Here is a 10,765-nt window from a genome sequence, read left to right on the forward strand (position 1 = left end):
TCTCCTTGGTGGGTGAGCTCTCTGAGCACAGAGACCTTTCTGTTCTAATGCTGTACCTCTCACAGTCGCTGGGAATAGTCGTCATTCAGCACAACTTGTTTTGTGAAAATCGAGGAGAAGGTGGTCCTGCGGTGCCCCATGGTGAGACCTAATTTACTTTTGTGGACTATAAAACTAGCATGTAGTTTATGATTTTTGGAAAGATGTGCCATTTTTCAAAGACAAGAACCTTTCCACAGGGGGAAAAATATCGTAGTGTGAAACTCTGAGGAATAAATTTGATAGTTATGGAAATGCATTAGGATGTAAGGAGGCAGATTATCTGTCTTTTGAATGCATAAGGATTTAAATAAGGGATATAATTCTTGAAAAACTAGCACAATAATTGAAAATAAAGACATTTAACCAAATTAAAATGAAGGGAGTCTTCAGTGGCAGCAAAACTGTGGCTCCCTCAGGAACTGCGGGGGGTCACTCTCAAACCAAACTTTGGTTTTGCTCGGTAAGATATACAAGCTGAACATGAGAATGAAAATGTGGGTGAATGATGAGGAGTTTTGAGAAGCTATGTTTAAGCAGAAGGCAATCTGGACAAAGGTCACCCCAGGCGTTGAGGTCAACAGGGTGGTCAGTATTGAGATGTCGAAAGAGGGAATTTCCACGTGCTGTAACCCTCTTTGTCTCCCCAGGAAGCCTCTATGCTGTCGGATTTGTCTCAGAGAATCCTGTGAAGGGAAGAGTTTATCTTAAAGGAGCTCTTTGAGGAAATTCTAGCATTTGACTTCCATTTGGGAAAAGACTTTTTAAAATACTTTTTTCTTAAAGGGTGGGCCTTTGTATAGTGCAATGAAAGGGATTTTGGAAATGTTATCCATCGAATTCCAGACAAGAGACCACATCAGTAATTTGAAGAGGGGAAAAGTAAACAAAGAATTATTAATGATTAGTGATGATTAGCAGCTAGAAGAGAACTCTAAAGAATACTGAAGGCAGGAGGGAATAAACTGGGGGGCGGGGGGGGGGGGCTCCTCTCCACAGATGAGATTCAGATCTCATTGGAGAGGATGTGGTTGCAGCCCACGGGATGGTAGATAAGTTTGCTGGGTTGTCCCAGGAGAGAGCTGGTCCAAGTGAGCAGCGGAAGCCAGTGGGCAGAGATCCATGGACTGGGACTGACCAACAGAGATTGATGGAAGGGGACCACCATTGAGTGTCCCATGCAGATCCCCTGGAAACCACATCATAAGAGCAAACAGAGAGGAGACTGACAAGAACTTTCCCCCTGCAGTCTCCCTCCAGCACTGTCTACTAACAAAGCTTGACATTGTGCCTGCTGCCAAAGGAGGAATGTTTAAAGGGTCCACCTCCGAGTTGCACTAGGTAGAGTAAAGAAGGGTGCATTTGGAGCTCACAGGCAATAACTTGATCGTTGACACAGAGAGCAACCTTCTGCACCCAGGCACAGGCCCTGTCAGTACCAGGAAGACCTCATGCCACAGAGGGCTGCCCAAAACAGTCTGTCCTCCTGGCTTAAGATAGTTGGGGGTCATGGCTAAAATATAAATATTATGTTTAGCTTTGTAGTGTAAGTCATAGCTTCCTTACAGTTAGCACTTTGTGTTTTAGTGTGATTGGTGATTCCATACCTCATATTATTATTTTAAAGGATTGCTGAGATGTGACCATTTCCAGATTTCCTGATGATCTCAAAAATGAGTATTGAGACAATGGTGGTTGTATAAATTCTTAGGCATAAGTTATGGGATACACACTGCTATGCAGGTTATGAAATAAAGGCTGTTCCCCATGCTACAGTTACTTTCCCAGCAAGCTCAATTCCAGATTCCCTTTGGTGCTTTTTGTCACAATTAGCCTTTAGGTTGAAACTACTGGCATACTTTTACCCCAGAATCAGGAACTATGGATTATAAAACAGTGTCCATGTATTTATATACATAAGCTCCATAAAATTATTTGCCAGAACTATAAATGTTTTTATGATCCAAATTTTTAAATCTGAGAAGGACTCAATGCTTGAGATGAAATAAACGTAAGTCAAATATTGGCCCATTAAATAAATTTTTTAATGAAATATTTATTCCTGGAAAGGATGAGTGATACATAGTTCTCTGTTGATCTTGTTATATTTATAGCTGTCACAATAGATAGCTAGATAGAACTATTATGTATATATAGCTATAGCTGATAGAGTGTATTTTCATATAGTTTTTGTAGATGCTAAATTAATCTTTAGTTTTTACCCATAAAATCTAATTTGGAAACAGTATGTTCAGGCCAAAACAGCCCCGTTTATTTTAGTTTTAAACATTGCCATAACTTGTGTGTATTTTATTTCAAACCATATAAAGCATCAGATTTGCAGATGAATATTTATTTAGTGCAGCCAAATTAATACTAATGCAAAATAACCATCTGTCTTTCAGGATAGGCTCTAAACTTTTGGACTTCAGACTTAGAAGGGAAAAAACTAATGAAAAGGAAGGAGGGAAGAGGAGAGAAAACCTTTTAAATTCTAGGTGCACAGGAAATGGTATCATTAAAAACACTTCAGAGGTTTTTAATTTATTAGCATGAATAACTTCTTTCTGCTTCTCAAGGGTCAAAAAGCATCCACTTTGGCAAAAATAACAGCTTCACCAGTCTTGTCGGCCCTGTAAGCAGGGAAATGAATACATTTCCTTCCTTCCTCTCCAGTTTCATAAAGGATTTGTTAATAGCTGTTCTTATGATCTCCATTCTCACATGTAACATTTTCTAATTCAAAGATTATGGTAGATTTTTTTCTCTTTAACTGCCTGTTCTAGAAGAAATTCTTTGCTTTCAGAATCAAAACACTGCACCTCTACACCTCACTTTTAAAAACATAATTCTATAGGAAGGAAGGAGGATTTGTTCTTTCTCAGGTCGTCTCTAACATAATCCATACTCAGGGCTGTCTTCTCAGATGAGAATTCTCTTAAATTGGCTCTTTGAGCCATTTCGAAAGGATAGCTAATGAAAACAACCTGGTAATTTTCAGAACGAAAGAAGAAAGCGAATGAATACCCAGTCACTTTCTAATTGAATGGTTCCAACTGTTCCTGTGTCTCTAGGCCTCTTGACCTTCATCAGCTGGACCTATTTCTATTTTTTTTTCCTTAAAGAGCTTTAATTCCCTCCACACACAAGGATCCCTTGCTGTCTGCCGGTGGGTGTGTCCCCACAGTAGTGACCTTTGATGTGGAAAGGACTGGAAAAGCAAACATCTACCAAAGGTGACTTCACCTTGACTGACCTCCCAGTGCTGTAGAATAGGAATGACCACCTTTGGTTATGAATGAAACTCAGAAGGAAAACTGGCTGTTGCCTCCTGTTCTCACAAACTTGGGGGTTTTGTGTGAGAATGGATGTTCCTTTCGGTTGACTCCTAAGCGCAGTGACGCACAGCTCTGAATGTATGCATTATTCGTTGTCCCTCTTTGCATACTCAAAAGAAGATTGACTAGCATAAATAGCATTATTCTCTGTTTCAAGGCCAATTTGGGACTGAGTTTGCAGTTTTATGAATCCCCTGCTATCGGGACCCATAATCCATTTCACCCAATGAGCACCGAACTATGAAAAGCCAAAATTTTTCCTTTTGTGAATTTGCTGGTATGTCAAAGAAACAAATTAATGTAACTGAAGACATCATTAGATATCCAGGCTGGTTGGATTCAGGTCTCAGTTTGTTTGAAGAAAGATTAGACAGATATTAGTGATTGTCATTCTCAGCAAACATTTAAAAATGCCTACCATTTTGTGCTTTTGGTGTTCTTTGGGAATGTAATCATGGTTTAAGTCAAGAGTGAGCAACTAATGAGATTGAGCCTGTAGTTCTTTTTTCTCCAAACTCCAGAATATTTGCAATGAGTTAATCTTCCCAAAAGGAAACCAAGAGTTTAATGATTCCCCACAGATAAATCAGTGTGGGGCAAGAATGAAAAGGTGAGTTGAAATGGTGGATTCCCAAGAAACAAGCCGCAGGTGAGGCATGCCACGCACCCCGAGTTCCCAGGATTGGTAAAGTTAGCCAATTAATTTATTTCTGGATCTATTTTTGTAGCAGGAGCCCGCCATACTCAGTGTGAATTCTACCTCTAAAATATAATTACCAGGATGTGAAAAATGATGGAATTCATTGAAATGATAAAATAGCATCTGTTGAGACAACTTTTGGCAAGGTTCCCAGCTTTTCATTACTTAAGAAAAATAATGATGTGTTAGTCACTGTGAAAAAAGAAAACTCGGAGAAAATGTTAATAATGACTGAAGTGTAAAGCCATCATATACATCTGAGAATATCCCATGACTAATTCCTTTGGCCTTTACAGCTAGCTCTTGTCCCTCTGAGGTACAATTTTTACAGTGAATAAAACTTCTTTAAGTACGAAGTTCACTATTTGCCAGTAAATTCCCTTTATGGCTAATTCTTTATCATGTGAGGATACAACTCAGTGAAGGAGTAAATAGAAAGAAAGAAAACCTGACAAAATTATATGTTTTAAGGTAGCATATACATAACAGACGCAGTGTAGAATGAAAGTGTGGGGCTAAGAACGGGTAGTGTAACTTTCAGGATGGTGTCACTCTGTGGCGGTCTGCCTACACACCAGCTCGCGATACTTTGTTTCCAGTATCCCTGGGAAATGCCATAGCTCTGTCATCCGGTTCTTCTAACGCATTTAGGATTGCCAGATAAAATTCAGAACCCCCAGTTAAATCTCAATTTCAGGTGAACAAGTTTTTAATTTAACGTGGGAGATAGATATTAAGCAATCACGCACTGTTTACTGAATCTTAAATTTTATGTGATGTCCTGTATTTTTATTTGCTAAATCTGGCAACCCTAGAAGCATTGCCTATTTTTACTAGATGAAATTATTTGGTCAATAAAACAAAGGAAGTTGATTTGATACCACACCAATCAACCTCTCAACATGGAGAAACACAGTACAAAATAATGTTTGCGCGGGAAGGTCATATATGTTTGGGAAATAGTGCATACTGGAATTCATCCTGGAAGATGCAGCATTCACATCAGTACATTAATGTCTCTGAGAACTTTAGACTGGGAAAACTTTAAAAAATTATCTCTGGCCCAGAATTGCATAGTCTTATTTTACCAGAGAACCAGGTTTGTTGCCCTCATTTGGGGGAGGGAGTAGGGAGTAATTCCTCTATGTGTGTGTACGTGTGTATGCATGTGTGTACGCATGTGTGCACCCATGCATGTGCACACACACATGCTTGCAAAACATGCTTTAGGAAATAGGAATGAATATGAATTCTAAGATTATAATTTCTGCAGTTTATTCCAACACAACACTGACAAATGTCTGCTGCCTTTAATTTCCATTTCACAGGTGTCTCCTGAGATCTTGGCATTAGGTGTTGTTGAAAGGGGAGAGAATTGCCTCATGGGCATTTTGAGTCATTCTTGGGTTCATCTAAAATAGGACCTCACTTTAGAGAAGCTTTCTGGTAAATATTGAACCTTTCCTCAAGATTATGTACAATATCTGCAGTGGGAATCTCTATTCATGAGAACATGCTGAGGGTTGAAAGTGCTTCAGAATAACAAAAAAGCATCCACTTTGAGAAGACTCAGCTCAGCCTTGTAATTTTACCCAACCTTACACTTCTCTGTGTGATCATCCACACCTGTATATATGGCACGTAATTCCAAGGTGTTGAGAATACCTCTGTTGAAAAAACTTTCTCTCTTTCTTTCCTGGAGTTTGAAATTCAACAATTCTGAGTGCCTTCCATTGCTTTTCATTTTCATTACTGTAGTAGTTATGGAGTTAGACTCAGACCTAAGTTCAAAGTTTGGTTTGGCCACTAATTTGCTTTGTGACCTTGAGCAACACATGAAGCTGCTCTAACCAGTTAGCTCACCTGTGAACTGTGTATAAAACTACTTCCTTCAGAGGCTTCCGTAGGGATGAAATGAACTAATACACAGAAAGCACTCACACTTAATTAAAGCACAGTAGCATTAGTGCTGTGTTGCAAATTGTTGTTTTATCCCTTTTGTGTTGTTGCCTCTATAATTGGAATTGTCAAAATTCAAAACCCTTGTGGAAGTAACGTGTTGGAAACTGAGGCATTTCTTTCCAAGCATGACCCCAAGAATTAAATGAGATGATACAACCCAAGACTGTCCTGTGCTGTGCACATGAAAGGTGGTGTTATGCCCGAGAATGCGTGCGCCCTCTCGCCAGTACAGGTTTTGGTTGACATGGAGGGTTTAAAGGAAGGAGGATGGAGGAGAATGCCACCAAAGATAAGGAAAGAGATGTTTGCACAACAGAGGACAAACATTTCCTATATGACCATTTTGCCAAGGGACAATCTGGTCTCCATAGAAGCTTTCATTTCATGAAGTCTTATGAAGAGGCGGCATCAAGAATTTCAGTCAGGGTTCTTCAGAGAAACAAAACCAGAAACAGAACAGATAAATCCATATCTATATCCATCTGTATCTAGAGCTACGTGCCTGAGGAGGCTGAGTCCCAGGATCTGCCATCAGCATGCTGGAGACCTAGGAGAGCCGGTGGCGTAAGGGCCAGTCCCAGTAAGAAGGACTGAGAACCAGGAGGGCCGACGGTAAGCTCTTTTTCACAATTGGAAGTCATGTTCTTTAAAAGGTTTTCCAAAGAGCTCCCACGAGGCTTGCCTTTCACTGTTTTTCCTCTGGGTGCCTTTTCTTTACTCCTTTCCAAATGTAGGAGTGTTATTAAGAATTCTCCAGAAGTTACTGACTCAAGTAGGTTCTTGGAGAGATGGGAGTGGACAAATAATTAGAAGTCAGTCCTGTTCTCTTCCAAATGAACTAGTTTTTTTTTTCCCCTCTTGTCTAGCACTTTTTGAGTGTTTGTAGTGTAGCTCTTGGTAAATTTGGGAGGTGGTCAGTGTTCACTTTTTTCAGCATACATCATTAGAATTTGAATAGGGTAATTTGGTAATATGACTTCATTCTACTCTCTTTCCCTGGAAGGAAGGGATGGATATTTCAAAGGTGTAAGCAATAGTTTACGGATTTCATGCAATTCTGATTAAACTCAACATGGCCCAAACTGTATCCATTATCTCCCCCATCTTTTATCTACTCTTTTTCTCCTCCTGATCTCAGTTGGGGGACCAACTCTATCCTCGTCATCTAAGACAGAGTCCTGAGAATGAGATGATATTCATAAAGGCACTGGTGTATGGTAAGATTTTTGCACAAAATGATATATTTGGAAAATGGATTGCTTGTGGAAACATAAATTTGTTAAATGGTGGAATTTTTCCTTTTTTTCTGAAATATAGTATTAAAAATCATGATGAAATAACTTCATACTTACAGTAGCAATTGGGCATATTTTTAAATAATCCATGTACATATGTATACATTTGCCAAAAAAAATAAGCTTATACTTATGGTACAATTTAGGTGTATAGTTAAACAATCAATGTATATGTTGGCCAAAGATTGTATTTCAGCAATTTATGGACAATAACCTCCAAACAGGAGAATTTTTTAATTATGTGAGCACTTTACTGTCAACCTGTGGAGAATGAAGTTCACTGTTTTATGGCCTTGCCTTTCACCTGATGTTTGGGTTGTGAAATAGATCAAATAGCCTTGAGAGAGACACAGAATCTAATCAGCAGCCACTTAGATGATCTTAGAATCTGACTGATGGTTCCTCTAACAGAAAGAATCTGTAAAGAACTGAGAATAAAATTTAACACTAAATACGTAAATTGAATTATTCTGGTGAAGCAACCGGAATGGAGTGTTGTAATCTCCGATCAGAGTAAGAGATTAGGTAATCTGTCACTTGGATAAAGGATGCAGATTGTGAGACCATAAAACATGGAGAACATGCACTCTGTCTCCAACCACAAGAGAGATTAAAAAGAACTCTTGGAGAACAACAGCTCTATAATCTGTGCTCCAGGTGTCACCTTAAACATCTGCTTGCTGAGAAGACACCCTAACGTGCTTGGAAAGAGAAGTAAATCGCCTGAGTTAGCATGCTAAGTCCCACTTATCATGAGTGTCCCTTAGCTGGGAAAGCTGAACACCAAGTATGTAGATACATTGTAAGAACCCAGAGTATCCAGACCCATTTTATGCTAATTTTGAGAGTTAATCAGGACAACATTTAAGAAAATAGTGCCCTATAACAAGCTGATCATATTAACTCTGTAATTTCAATGTAAAATATACAGCTGAGCAATGGACTTAAAATGAGAAGTATAAAAGTAAGTTCATAAAAAATATTGGAATGATTGCAAACCTGAGATTTCTTAGCTTTATAATTTTAATTTATTTGATTTACAAAAATTATTTAACTCCTTAGAGATGTTTCTTGTTAGATTATCAAAGTCATTTGAATGATTCAAATATTAATTTTGTAAATGTTGAAAATACTGCTTTGTTTTGTTTTTTTTGTATAGAGAAATCTAACTGCTAAGACATCATATTCACATCAGCAGTCCCCATTCAGACCCTATTTTTTTTCTCCAAGGTTATCAAAGGTCACTATCTAGCTGTACCAAAACCAGAACAGGAAGACCCATTCTTGCTTGATTCTTTCTTCCCCCTCACCAACCCCCACCCCAACATACACCCATCAATTATCCTTCATTGTCCCACAGCGATTTCTCAGGATCTGTTTTTCCTTGTCTCCATCCCCTTTCCCGTTCCCTGGGATATGGTTACAGCCTGATAACTACTGGGGCCCCAGACTTGTTCTCTTCCAACCTGCTGTGCAAGCAGAGCCCAGCAACAGTTTGTGGCATACAGCATACGCCAGGTTATAGCACCTCCAGTCGGAGAGCCCTCGGTGGCTCCTCCTGAAGAACTTCACCCCCCAAATGCCAGCCTGGTGCTTCTGCAGGGGCAGCTTGGGTTTGCAACCTTTGTCTGTCTTTCCCCTCCCTGTAAACTGTATGCCTTTTGAGGGGAGGTGTCTTGTTCACTGTTACATCGTCGGCACTTAGTGCAGTACCTGGAACATGAAATATGCTCAGTAATTGTTGAACAAACTTGTGAATTACTAATTAATTATCTAACGGATAGACTTCCAACTTTGATATTCCTATTGGTTGTTTATTAATGTAGACCAATGGTCCTCAACTGGTTGCAGTTTTGCCCTCCAAGAGACATTTGGCAATGTCTGCAGACATTTTCGCTAGTCACAACTGAAGGAGGGTAGTGATTGTGGCGTTGAGTGAGCAGAGGCCGGGGATGCTGCTAAACATCCTACAATACACAGGGCAGTTCCTCACGACAAAGAATTATTTGATGCATAATATCAATACTGCCGATCCTGAGAAACCCCAATATACACTAATTGTAAAATGAAATCTTATATAGTATTTAGTGGATTATGTTTAATTGTTATCCAACAACAAAATAGTTCCTTTTATTCCTACTTAACTGTGACTTCTCCAAACTTTATAGATGATTATTTAGTAGAACTTTCGATGTGTAATCTATTTTTTATGCCCAGTGGTAAGTGTGGAGAATTAATGTAAGTATTATATCAGTGTCCCAATTAGCTCCCCTTTAAAAACTGAAATGCACCACAACTTGTGTTCTCTATTTATTCTTTAGATTTACAAGCAAAATAGATTCTGATTCTTTTTCATTTGTGAAGTACTTTAAGATTAAACCTATATAGAAATAGTTGTCATCCTACAGTTTTACTCTTTGGGGAACTTTCTGGATGTGTTGAGGGTTGTGAATTAGTTTACAAAAGCTGAGGGGGCTCAGCCATGTGCAACAGCACCCTAGGACAAGTAAGAATGTGGTTGCCATACCCTTGAACTTCAGTGCTCAGTCGAAGTCCCTACACGTTAATTCAGGATAGTTGGTTTGCTTACAGCAGTGGAGTTCCACAGTGCTGGCCTCTTTATTGGGTGTGAGTGATTGAGAATAAGCTGGTGTGGAGCCACACATACCAGAAGCTGAATGGAGAATCAGTTGGTGTCAACAGTGTGTAGATGACTTATCGCCAATTGATCCAAGTTGTGTATCTGTACAAACCAGGGACACCTAACAATTAAACAGCTCTGCTGTAAACAGGAGGTCTTACAAGAGTCACCCATTCAAATACATGGGCCTAAATGAGTTGAGATTTATTTCCTATGAGAGCCAAACAAAACACAACTGCATTACGGTTTGTAGATTCCCAGTACTGATCCAGGCAGGGACCCAGCTTGTGCTGAGAGCAGTGATAGGAGATTGTCAGGAGTACTCAAGTATTGCTTGTGAATAGAGGACTTAATCCATCATTTATTTATTTAGGCCTCCATTGCATTGGTGTAAATTCACCCTCCTGGACTTCTCATGGCTTCTTCTCCTTGATTGCTAAACCTCCACCAAGTTGATACAGCAGTTTCAGCCATTAGCCAATCTTCTGGATAATACAGACACTCAGAACATGGGTAATTAAAAAATGGAAACCTTTTCATGCTGCTGAGTCATGATTGATGAGAAGATAACTAGTTAACTCAGTGAAACACTTTATATGCAGCAATGTGGAATTCTGTAGATATAGGCATGTGTAGGTATGCAGATAAATATTTATAAAAGAGTTGGCTTTACATTTCTTTTCTGTTGCTGGTTGTTGTGAACTGCCCTGAAGTTGATTAATGCTTTCCCCATGTACCATGTATAGAGAGGAGCAGCATTAACGTGATCCACTAACAAAAGAAAATAAAA

Source organism: Equus caballus, chromosome X, assembly GCF_041296265.1.
Source record: "Equus caballus isolate H_3958 breed thoroughbred chromosome X, TB-T2T, whole genome shotgun sequence".
NCBI classification, from domain to species: domain Eukaryota; kingdom Metazoa; phylum Chordata; class Mammalia; order Perissodactyla; family Equidae; genus Equus; species Equus caballus.